Genomic DNA, 11560 nt, shown 5'->3' with positions numbered 1-11560 from the left:
AGACGCCACCTTGCATCGTATCAGACACAGCCTGCGTCCCAAATGGCACCCCTATTCCCTACACAGCGCACTACTTTTGACCAGTGCCCAGCACTATATAGGGAGTAGGGTGCCATTTGGGATCCACACACATTCTCCACCCTACTTTGTTTCTCTTAGAGGTAGAGCCTAATGGGATCTCTGCTGTGATCAATAACAGAATAACATTATCATCTCAAGCGGGGCCAACTCTACGATGACAGGGAGTTTTGTATTTGACCATCCATTTTGTATCCGAAATGGCCATGGCAGACACGCACGCCGTTAAGCAGGCACACACACGCTCACACGCAATTATGTGTTGCCAAAATGACAAAGAGTAGGATTGACCTGTGGCTGGTAAAGCGAACATAACATTAAGGATGACTTGAATGGTGTGTCTTGACTCTCCTAAAAGAGCGACATTTAGCACTTTCAATCAACCTCTTATCATCTGACCTTCAACAAGCTAACAGGCCTTCATTTCCAACTGAGACGATGGCAGATGGCTCCTGTCACAAATAAGAAAAGCGTCACATCACAAAGGCCAATCATGGACCATCTCTCTTTGCATCTCTTTTTAAAGGCTTTGTGGAAATTGATCGATCTCACACACACACACACACACACACACACACACACACACACACACACACACACACACACACACACACACACACACACACACACACACACACACACACACACACACACAATAAGAGTTTCGTTTTACTTCTGGCATGGTTAGCTTGTGATTTCTGGCTGGCACTGCAGTGATGAGCCTGATGATTAATCACGCAGCTCCACCATTAGAGATCCATCGATTGCAGCAAATGGTCCAAATCTCTGATGTATAAATTCCCAGGCCTCACCTAGAGTTTAGACAGACAAAGGCTGAATTAGATGTGGATCTCTGTTAGATGTCCAGACAGCGTTGGGGAATCTAAACTGGTACAGACTGAGAGGCGCATCAGGTCTGGCTCTTCTTGTCTGAGTGATGTTACCTTCATCCTGCTTGTATGATGTGCTGTGGAAATAATTGAAAGTCTGTCTGTCTGTCTGTCTGTCTGTCTGTCTGTCTGTCTGTCTGTCTGTCTGTCTGTCTGTCTGTCTGTCTGTCTGTGTAAAAGCAATTGATCCTCATTCCTTATGCTTCCTCTTTGCAGTGCTTTTCAAACCTCTCCTCGGGGACCTTCATCCGTTCCATGCATTTGATCTATTCCAGAGGTAGCGCACCTGATTCAACTTGTCAACTAAGTTTCAAGCCATTCATTAGGTGAATGAGGTGAGCTAATTCAGGGATACAACAAAATTGTGAAGCGTATAGGGTTCCCGGGGAGAGGTTTGAGAACCACTAAAAGTATGTCTGTCCGTCATGCGAAGAGGGCTATAATAGAGCTGTACCCTACGTCTTAGTACCTGTAGCATATAGGGATTATCCATTGTAGTGAGGGTGGGTAAAACTACATGCTGATAACTAGGAAAGAGCTGTGTTAATTTGATTTAATTAGAGAGGAACAATTACACCGGGTCATGTCTGGTTCTGGGCGGAGGGTAGAAAGGCCAGGCTCCTGGGGGTGGTTTTGATTCATTAGGATCCCCATTAGCCGACGCCAATGGGGACGGCTAGTGTTATTGGGTTCCGACACGTAACAAAAAAGACATTACAGACATAAGACTTTACAATTTACACACATGAATAAACATGAACATGTAGTGTATGTGTGCATCTATCAGTTACACATACATGTCAGTACATACACAACAAGTAGGTCACATGGGGGAGAGGCGTTGTGCCATGAGGTGTTCCTTTACTTGCTTCTTGAAACCAGGTTTGCTGTTCACTTGCACTTTATAAGATGGAAGGGAGTTCCATGCACCCATGGCTCTGTATAATACTGTACTTTTCCTTGAATTTGTTCTGGACCTGGGGACTGTGAAAAGACCCCTGGTGGCGTGTGTGGTGGGGTAAGTGTGTGTCAGTGCTATGCAAACAGTTTCCAACACATGAATGTTTCTTATAAAAACAAGAAGTGATGCAGTCAGTCTTTCCTCAGTTTCCTCAACTCTCAGCCAAGAGAGACTGGCATGCATAGTATTAATATTAGCCCTCCGATTTCAATGAAGAGCAAGACGTGCCGCTCTGTTCTGGGGCAGGTGCAGCTTAACTACTGTAGGTCTTTCTTTGCAGCACTTCGCCATAAGACTGGACAATAATCAAGAGAAGATAAAACTAGAGCCTGCAGGACTTGCTTTGTGGAGTGTGGTGTCAAAAAGACCATCTATTTATTAGAGACAGACCTCTCCCCATCTTTACAATCATTGAATCTATATGTTTTGACCATGAACATTTACAATCTAAGGTAACACCAAGTAATTTATTCTCCTCAACTTCCTCAACAGTCACACCATTCATTACCAGCTAAGAGCTGACAGCAAGCTAATTGGTCTGCTGTTAGAACCAGTAAAGGCTGCTTTACCACTCTAGGGTAGCAGAATGAACTTGGCTTCCCTCCAGTCCTGAGGACAAACACCTTCCTCTAGAATCAGATTAAAAATATGACAGATAGGAGTGGCCGTAGAGTCAGCTACCCTCCTCAGTAGCGTCCCATCTAAGTTGTCAATGCCAGGAGGTTTGTCATGATCGATAACAATATTTTTTCCACTTCTCCCACATGAACTTCACAAAATTCTTACAACGCTTTTCTTTCATTATTTTTTATTTTTTTAATGCATGAGTACGATAGCTCAATGTTCGTTGTTGGCATTTCCTGCCTAAGTCTGTCCACTTGATCAATGAAAGAATCATTCAAATAATTGGCAACCTCAAATGGTTTTGTGATGAATAAGCCATCTAATTCGATGAAAGATAGAGTTGAATTTGTCTTTCTACTCATCATTTCATGTACATTTTTCATCATTCTTTACATCATTGATCTTGGCTTCATGATACAGTTGATTGTTTTATTTAATTTCTCTATTTGCAGTTAGTCAGCCAGTCAGCTGTGCATCCAGACTTAGCCACTCCTTTTACCCCATCTCTTTCAACCACGCAGTTTTTCAATCCATAGAGCCTTAACAGTTCTAACGGTCAGTTTCTTAACAAGTGCATGTTTATCAATAGTTGGAAGAAGCAATTTCATGAATTCATCAAGTGCAGTGTCTGGATACTCCTTATTAATCACATCAGACCAATAAATATTTTTAATATCATCCACGTAAGAGTCACATCAAAATCTTTTGTATGATCTCTTATACACTATTTTTGTCCCAACTTTTGGAACTTTGGCTTTCCTGGATATAGCCACTATATTGTGACCACGGCATCCAATGGGTACGGATACAGCTTTAGAACACAGTTCTACAGTATTAGTGAAAATGTGATCAACACATGTGGATGATCTTGTTCCTGTAGTGTTTGTAAACACTCTTGTAGGTTGATTAATAACCTGAACCAGATTACAGGCACTGATTACAGTGAGAAGCTTCCTCTTGAGCGGGCCTTTTGATGAAAACCAGTCAATATTCAGGCATAACCTCGGCCCAGATGTTTGTCCGCCGCTGTCACCGTACCTGGAAGAGAGCCCAGTCGGTTCTTCTCAAGACCACCTCCAGTTATTAGCAACAAGCAGACCGCCACCGGACCCTGGTATCGTCTCGGGCAGAGGGTATGGCTGCCCACCCGAGATCTGCCCCTCCGGCTGGAGTCCCGCAAACTTTCCCCCCGCTTTATCGGCCCTTTCCCCATCTCCAAGATCATGTGTCTAGGATTAAACCTCTCTCTCACAGCCTTTTGTCTCCTGCCGGCACCCGAGTCAACTAGGTATGCGCCCAGGTAGGACGTCAGGTAACGCCCCTAGGAGGGGGGGGGGTACTGTCACACCCTGATCTGTTTCTCTGTGCTTGTCTCCACACCCTTCCAGGTTTCACCCATCTTACTCATTATCCTTAGTGTATTTATACCTGTGTTCTCTGTTTGTCTTGTCAGGTCTTTCCAGCGTATCTTCCCATCTCCCTGCATTCTCAAGTTCTGTTCCCTAGTTTCCCTGATTCTGACCGCCCCTGGATTACAGACTTCTGCCTGCCTTTGACCTATCTTTTGCCTGCCCCCTGTTTGGGCCAATTAACATCTGTGACTCTAGCTGTCTGCATCTTATCCTGAGTTCTGATACCGTCAAACATGTTTTTATTTGACCCTTATTTTATCAGGTAAGTTGACTGAGAACGCATTTTCATGAACCTCAACAAGCTGGGGAATAGTTACGGGGAGAGGGGATGAATGAGCCAATTGTAAACTGGGAATGATTAGGTGGCCATGATGGCCAGATTTGGAATTTAGCTGGGACACCGGGGTTAACACCCTTACCCTTACAACAAGTACCATGGGATCTTTAGTGATCACACAGAGTCAGGACACCAGTTTAATGTCCCATCCAAAAGACAGCACCCTACAGAGGGCAGTCCCCAAAGGGGGCCTCCCACTGGTCCTCCAACACCACTTCGAGCAGCATCTTGGTGGCCTATAGCAACACCCTAAAAGAAAAGGCTTTAGATGTGCCCAGGTGAACCTGCAACCACAACACTTCAATAACACTTGACAAAATATATTCTCTAAGCATTACAGGGATATGGCTTTGAATACGGCAACACCTCCCCCATAAGCATTCCTGTCTCTTCTATATAGATGTTGTATCCTTGTATTGTGGCAGGTAGCCTAGTGGTTAAGAGCATTGGTCCAGTAACCAAAAGGATACTGGTTTGAATCCCCAAGCCAACTAGGTGAAAAATATGTCAATGTGCCCTTGAGCTTAGGCACTTAACCCTAACTGCTCCTGTGTTTGCTAAATGACAAAAATGTCAAATGTAAAGATGTATTGCTACTGCTATATTATCTAAGTGAGTCTCGGAAATGGATACTAATAGGAAAGGAAACGGCTGAAAATAGCCTATATTAATACACGTTTCTTTAGAAATAAGGTTCATGAAATCAATAGCTTAGTAACATCAGATAACATTTATATTTTCTAATGATATCTGATGTTACTAAGCTATTGATTTCATGAACCTTGTTTCTAAAGAAACTTATTAATATGGGCTATTTTCAGCCGTTTCCTGGGTAGCTTATCAGAGATAGACATAATACTGGAAAGAGCAAACAAAGCAAGAGAAAATAATATACATTCAGCAGTCCCTTATTAATCAGTTGGGTTGTGTAAGTGTGTGTGTGTGTGTGTGTGTGTGTGTGTGTGTGTGTGTGTGTGTGTGTGTGTGTGTGTGTGTGTGTGTGTGTGTGTGTGTGTGTGTGTGTGTGTGTGTGTGTGTGTGTGTGTGTGTGTGTGTGTGTGTGTGTGTGTGTGTGTGTGTGTGTGTGTGTGTACTGCTGCCAAAGACTCTATTCAAGTGATTACATAACCTGTAAAATGTAAGGAATACATAGCACACTGCAATCTTTGCACCCATGTGCTTTATAGACAATGTTTTGACCCTCAGGTCTTGAAGACCTTTAATACAGTACCGATATGCTGAATTTACACACAAAATAGCTTCAGCAATAGCTAGCAAATTCCACAATGCTGTTGATAGTCTACTCCCACCTGTTGCTCCATTTCTGTGTTCTCTGGTTGTGTTAACTGACTGCCCTCGGTTTAGCTAGGACAGCATGATTCGTGAGAGAGGATCAGAACCCAACAACTCATTGGAATGTGTGTGTGTGTGTCAGTATGTCTGAGGTTAAAACCATACCCTCGTGTTTCTGACCAGAACAACCTGAACCTCACACCACAGTAATAGTAGTTCAGAGGAGGGTGAGCACATGATGACCGATCTGCTCTCCACAAATGTGTGTGCGCGTATGCACATGCGTGATTAGTGTAGGAAACAAACCCAGACGACAGGCCCTGCAGCAGCACAGCCACAGTTTAACTCCCCCACACTACTTAACCTCTGACAGCTCTCTCTCTCTCTCTCTCGCTCTCTCTATCTCTCTCTCGCTCTCCAAAACATTTAAACACAGTAGCAATTCAACGAATCAGCCTCAGCAAAAAATGTTTTGTTCACCTTCATACTGTATCGTTCAGCCAAGGATGAGTGGCTGTTCTCATACCTTTAAACAAACAAACCAGTTCGGTTTTAGCTTACTAAAATGGTGTCTCAATGGAGGGGGGGTTCTCAAGACATAACATGCACAGTTTGAGTTACTCCAGGAAGACATTGCAGGCTGCGACCAGGGGAGAATGACTGCCCCCTCTCATTGAGTATCTCAAGTTGAGAGTCAACCAGGATACCGCATGCTGCCAGTGGCAACTAAATTATCCTTACAACTTCTTCTGTGTGTGATTTTAAAATAATCAGGACATGCATCTGGTGTAATAGAAGCAATTATTGGTCCCATGATTGTCTTCAATTTCTTTATTTTTCACATAAATATTGACCAGGAACATTTCCATTTTCCTATTGACTATATTGAGTAATCCTGCTTTCTGGATATAACAACCTGCAGTACCGCGGTCGGCCTTGAACTGCAGTGTTTCAGTGAGAAGGTTTCAGTTGTTCTCTTCTGGCCCCAACAGACAGACAGGCTGATTATTGTGGTTTGAATGAGAGAAGCAGACTTCATAGGAATGGCAAAAGTCAGAGAGAAGCTACAAAGATATTTATTCACAGTGTCATGACGTTGGCCTACGGGTAAGGTTCATGACCCCCCCATAAATTCCTGTCTCCCTTTCCTCTCTTTACTCTACTGAAGGACTCTTGAAAAGCCTTTGTTAAACATTGAGAGTCGGGGAACATAAAAAGGTGGGGGAAAGGAACCATATTTCGGTAATCCAACCAGTTGAAAATATGCGTTGGTACTTAATGAATATGATGTCAGTTCGGTTGTCATCTGAGAGATTATGACTGATGACAGGACGACATAAACTGTATCTGGGAAAGTCTACACATTCTAGTTATCAGATTCACATGGAATTGTTGTGCAACGTAAATGTTTAAATATGAAACTATTTGTGAAAAGATTAAATGTAATTTTAGCTTCCAAATGAGAGAATTGAGTTTTCATAACATTAGATCTCTGCTCAATCAGTGGCCCGCCCCTGTGAAGAGACATTGGTTATAAACTATTAAACACCCCCTTCTCTCCCTCCGCTATATAAGCCCTTGACGAAAATATAACTTTCTGTTACGATGACATTAGGGCGACAGTCCTATGTTGAAAGTATTCAGATAATAAGCTGTTCCGGGTACATTAGGGCGACGGTCCGATGTCAGAAGGATTCAGATAATAACTACAGAACTAAGCCAACCTCAGCGTGAGCTTTGGTTGTGAATGGTATGAACTTTGAACTCTTATTCACTACAGAAGTGATACCTCCTAGCCGTTGAGCTAGCAGTGGTCACTGTAAACGTGGGCTAGGAAAGGACGGAGAAAGGATCTCTTCTAACAAACAACACTGCCAAGTATACAATTTACCACCTTAGACATTCTTCCGAGGCAACACGACCTTCCATCTACAACCAACCTATTGAGGTGCAGCTCAGAGTACATATTTATTGCATTTTCCTTTTCCAAATGGGCGGTTATGTAGAATGCATAAGATTCTGTATTTGCGATAGCATAGCTTCTCCCTTTGATCTTCAGTCCTCCCGCGCTTTCAATCAAGCCCAACCCCCTCTCTTTGTGTAACCAGCCGTCATACAGGTTCCGTCCCCAGGGACGTTTTCTTGTAGGACATAATTAGTAATCAATGTATGATCCATTCTGTGTATATGTCATTCTCTGTGATTAGTTAGGTATTTAGTAAATAAATAATTAAACCAAAGTTTGTATTGCTGATTCAACTTGTTAGCCAGGGTTCGTGAAGATAACCCAGAATTCTACGATGTTCAGATGAGACTGAAATAAGGTGACGATTAATATTGACTGCTATTGATGTAAAATATTACTATCTCTTTAAGAGTTTATTCGGAAGATAACAGCTCTATAAACACTCTTTCGTGGTGCCCCGACTTTCTAGTTAATTACATTTACATGATTAGCTTAATCAAGTAATATTAATTACAGAGAAATGATTTCATTGAATAGCATGTCATATCACTTAATCCGGCATAGCCAAAGACATGACAACAGATAAACAACACAGCATTGGACAATGTGAGGAAGGAACAAGGTTTTTTGTTAGGGATGTGGTACTCACACCTTTTTCTGTGGGTACTAAAACCTTGAATAAAAAAAATCCTGTTTTTATTTCTACAGTATCTTTACTTCAAGCACCGTGTGGGTGTCTGCCAGGGAAATCCGCAGCTCTCAGAGAAGAGAAACAAAGTGGTTGTATGGTTGGTTGCATCATCGTCTCCATCCCTCCACATATTAGGTCAGTAATAAACACAAGCTCTCTCTCTCTCTGTTACAGCCTGATTGCATGATAATTGTATTTGCTGGTGCTTAATTGGGCTGAAATATGCCTCGTTCCCATGGTTTCTATTTGGGTTATTGCCGTATCATTAGGGCATGATTGTTCGCGTTACTAACGAGACAGAGATCCAGATAGGGGCTGTGGAGTTATGTGTTTGGAAAACAATGCTATTATTTGAATGTGTGACACACACACACACACACACACACACACACACACACACACACACACACACACACACACACACACACACACACACACACACACACACACACACACACACACACACACACACACACTAGCATGTATCGACACAAGGCTTAAGGCATGATATTAAATAATTGAGAGTGCAGTAAGACAGAACCTGACTGCAGCAATGCTCAGGTCATTCTTGAACTGGGACTGGCTAGCAGAGCAGGTAGACGTTACTGCATAGGGTCACACGCACACACACACGCACGCACGCACACACACACTGCAACCGCTCAGCTACTGTTCTAGCTGCCAGTGATACAGTGTTCCCAGAGGAGACTCTCGCTCTCTTTCCAACACAGAAAAACAAAAACTACAGGACACAAAAAAAGCTGGGCCACTATCCAGTATATTCTCACAAACATTAGTTCGCCCTCCCATATCCCACTGTGTATTAGAACTTCAGGCTAATAGTTATATCAAAACAAACAATGCTTCACAGGGCTAATTCTATGAAGCAATCAGAGAGATTAAGTACTCTGACTGTTCAGCATTGAATTTTGAAAGGGAGAAAAACAAATCCACGCTCTCCGTCTGACCCCATCTTCTCACAACGTCCTCATAGTTGGTGACCAGAGCATCCTGATTGGTTTAGACTCCACTGGCCCGGGTCATAAAGGAAATGTCAATGCATTGATTCGATTAGAGCAGAAAACCAGCACCAGGCTCAGCCATAGAGCAACAACCCTGCTCTCAACCTGACCATTTACTGTAGGAGTAAGGTTAGAGACAATACGCACAGTCTGGAGAAAATATGTTACATGTCAAATTAGGAGCGTTATCAGTCACATTCCTAAAGCACAAAGGTCGAGATCAGGTCAGGAGCAGAGCAGTAAAAATGCTGTGTTCAGATACACAGCACAATGAAAGAGGTCAGTGGCTAATATATATGCTGTGTTCAGATACACAGCACAGTGAAAGAGGTTAGTGGCTAATATATATGCTGTGTTCAGATACACAGCACAATGAAAGAGGTCAGTGGCTAATATATATGCTGTGTTCAGATACACAGCACAGTGAAAGAGGTCAGTGGCTAATATATATGCTGTGTTCAGATACACAGCACAGTGAAAGAGGTCAGTGGCTAATATATATGCTGTGTTCAGATACACAGCACAATGAAAGAGGTCAGTGGCTAATATATATGCTGTGTTCAGATACACAGCACAGTGAAAGAGGTCAGTGGCTAATATATATGCTGTGTTCAGATACACAGCACAGTGAAAGAGGTCAGTGGCTAATATATATGCTGTGTTCAGATACACAGCACAATGAAAGAGGTCAGTGGCTAATATATATGCTGTGTTCAGATACACAGCACAGTGAAAGAGGTCAGTGGCTAATATATATGCTGTGTTCAGATACACAGCCAGTGAAAGAGGTCAGTGGCTAATATATATGCTGTGTTCAGATACACAGCCAGTGAAAGAGGTCAGTGGCTAATATATATGCTGTGTTCAGATACACAGCACAGTGAAAGAGGTCAGTGGCTAATATATATGCTGTGTTCAGATACACAGCACAGTGAAAGAGGTCAGTGGCTAATATATTTATTTGCGCCAAGGGACAGAACTGGCGGAGAACAGAGGGCCTTGGAGTGTGTAGAGAGAGAGATTCACCGCGCTTGGCTGTCTGCTGTTTCTCTTTCTTTTCTCCCTTTCTTTCTGACTCGCTCTCTCTTTCTCTACAAACTGTCCCCCGGGGTCACGTCTCACTCCCGCGCCGGGCCCCATGCCCACATGCCCACACACACGCTCTCTTTGCTGGCACCCACACACCTGTGGCGGTTCCCGCGGAGTAGCAGCAGAGCAGTGGGAGAGCTTTGAAGATGGTTCAGAAATGCTAATATCACCTCTGCTGCGAGAGACAGATAAACATCCTCGATCTGAGGTGAAGAGTTCAAAAGGCTCTGCCGCCCTCTGTTCCTCTCTTCTTCTCTCCTCACCCTGTCCCCCTCCCCCTCTCGCTCCTTCTCTCTCTCTCTCTTCTTCTCTCCTCACCCTGTCCCCCTCCCCCTCTCGCTCCTTCTCTCTCTCTCTCTTCTTCTCTCCTCACCCTGTCCCTCTCCCGCTCTCGCTCCTTCTCTCTCTCTCTCTCTCTCTCTCTCTCTCTCTCTCTCTCTCTTCTTCTCTCCTCACACTGTCCCTCTCCCCCTCTCGCTCCTTCTCTCTCTCTCTCTCTCTCTCTCTCTCTCTCTCTCTCTCCTCTTCTCTCCTCACCCTGTCCCTCTCCCCCTCTCGCTCCTTCTCTCTCTCTCTCTCTCTTCTTCTTTCCTCACACTGTCCCTCTCCCCCTCTCGCTCCTTCTCTCCCCCTCTTGCTCCTTCTCTCTCTCTCTCTCTCTCTTCTTCTCTCCTCACACTGTCCCTCTCCCCCTCTCGCTCCTTCTCTCTCTCTCTCTCTCTCTTCTTCTCTCCTCACACTGTCCCTCTCCCCCTCTCGCTCCTTCTCTCTCTCTCTCTCTCTCTCTCTCTCTCTCTTCTTATCTCCTCACCCTGTCCCTCTCCCCCTCTCGCTCCTTCTCTCTCTATCTCTCTTCTTCTCTTCTCACACTGTCCCTCTCCCCGTCTCGCTCCTTCTCTCTCTCTCTCTCTCTCTCTCTCTCTCTCTTCTTCTCTCCTCAACCTGTCCCTCTCCCCCTCGCTCCCTCTCCCCCTCTCTCTTCTTCTCTCCTCACCCTGTCCCTCTCCCCCTCTCGCTCCCTCTTCCCCTCTCGCTCCTTCTCTCTCTCTCTCTTCTTCTCTCCTCACCCTGTCCCTCTCCCGCTCTCGCTCCTTCTCTCTCTCTCTCTCTCTCTCTCTCTCTATCTCTCTTCTTCTCTTCTCACACTGTCCCTCTCCCCGTCTCGCTCCTCTCTCTCTCTCTCTCTCTCTCTCTCTC

The sequence above is a fragment of the Oncorhynchus masou genome, chromosome 27, assembly GCF_036934945.1.
Source record: "Oncorhynchus masou masou isolate Uvic2021 chromosome 27, UVic_Omas_1.1, whole genome shotgun sequence".
In the NCBI taxonomy this organism is placed as follows: Eukaryota; Metazoa; Chordata; class Actinopteri; order Salmoniformes; family Salmonidae; genus Oncorhynchus; species Oncorhynchus masou.
The sequence above is the reverse complement of the archived record's forward strand: the minus strand, read 5'-3'. Positions refer to the sequence as shown.